General features: G+C 38.6%; 1 pseudogene; it reads left to right on the top strand.

Moving 5' to 3' along the window:
* The first annotated feature begins 389 nt into the window (after positions 1-389).
* LOC133763218 (RRP15-like protein) lies at positions 390-1307 on the top strand (annotated as a pseudogene).
* Positions 1308-1673: the final 366 nt, after the last annotated feature.

Genomic DNA, 1673 nt, shown 5'->3' with positions numbered 1-1673 from the left:
TCACACACTTACTATGTCTCATGTACTTTGCTATGGGTCATAGAAAAAGAAAAACACAAATATATGCAACATGGCTTAGTCCTCAAAAACCCAGGCAAGAAACAGCATGTATACAACCAACAAGGATAAACATTGACAATACTATAAGGAATTAATAAAAAAGAAAAAACAAGAGATCATTTCACTTCACCTAAAAACCTGCAGCTCCATCTATCACTTATAGGTTGTAAGCAACAAGACTGCACTGTTTTATGACTGAATAGCCTTTTTTGTGCATGTATGCCACAGTTTCTTTATCCAAAATCAATGTATGGACACTTAGTTTTTTTTTCTATTTCTTGCTGTTGTGAATAATGTTGCAATAAAAATAGGAATGAAGGGAGAGAAGGATGGCCACAGCTGTATAGAACTCACCTGTGAGTGTGTGGAAAAAGCTGAAAAATTCGCTAAAGAAGAAGAAGAAGGTGAAAATGATAGCCAAAGTCATAGCATCTGAGCTGGGAGAGGAGGTGAAAGGTGCTTCCGACAGTGGAGGATCTGTAGGAAGCTGTGGATCAGAAAAGGGTCATTTTTCTGAAGATGAAGCGATAGATGCTGACAATGAGGATGATGCTGAACCCTGCAGCAAAGAAAATGCCGCAGAAGCATGTGCTAGGACCAAGATGGGTGGGCAGATGCCAGGGCTAAAACCCTCAACAAGAAAACCCCTAAAAGTAAACCCACCATTCTAGTCAAGAACACAGAACTGGAAAAGGAAAAAGAAAAGTTAAAGCAAGAAAGACTTGAGAGAAGAAAACAGCTTGATAAGAAGTGAGAGTGGGAAATGATGTGTAGAGTAAAGCCAGATGTTGTCAAAGATAAAGAAGCAGAGAGAAATCTTCAGAGAATTGCAACAAGGGGTGTGGTGCAATTATTTAATGCTGTTCAAAAACATCAAAAGAATGTTGATGAAAAGGTTAAAGAAGCTGGGGGCTAAGTTGATATCAACTGTTTCTAAGGAAGATTCTATCAGTGTTCTGAGAGGAATGGAAGGAAGTACAAATGAGAAAAGTTCAACTGGGAAGAACTCAAAAGCCAAACAGACTGAAGTGAAATCAGAAGAGGGCCCAGGTTGGACAATCCTATGTGATGATTTCATGATGGGAGCATCTATGAAAGACTGGGACAAGGAAAGTGATGGGCCAGATAACAGCAGATCAGGATCTGCAAGTGATTCTGACCCGTTAAACAATAGAGGCGACATAGTTTTCAATCAGTTTATTTTTTCAACAAAGATACTCTATCCTCCGACAGTTTGGGAATTATGATACCATTTGTAAGGAAGCCAAAGACTTACTAGCTTTGATGTTCCCCCTTTACATGTAAACTTTGTTAAAATTGGATTTTCAACTTTTGTATAATTTTAGGCATTGTTCCTCAAAACATTTGCAGCAAAAAATACATCTGCGTGATCAGCAGGATTCACATTGTGCCAGTATGATCAGATGTTTATAGTTGGTCATGTCTGTGCTGGTTTTTTTTTTTTTTTTTTTTTTTTTTTTTTTTTTTTTTTGACAGTCAGAGTTAGACAGTGAGAGAGAGAGAGAGAGACAGAGAGAGAGAGTCAGAGACAGAGAGAAAGTTCTTCCTTCAGTTAGTTTACCCCCCAAATGGCCGCTGCAGCCAATGCGCTT

Source organism: Lepus europaeus, chromosome 1 (assembly GCF_033115175.1).
Source record: "Lepus europaeus isolate LE1 chromosome 1, mLepTim1.pri, whole genome shotgun sequence".
Taxonomy (NCBI): Eukaryota; Metazoa; Chordata; class Mammalia; order Lagomorpha; family Leporidae; genus Lepus; species Lepus europaeus.
Note: the sequence above shows the minus strand (reverse complement) of the source record. Positions and strands in the feature narration are given on the sequence as shown.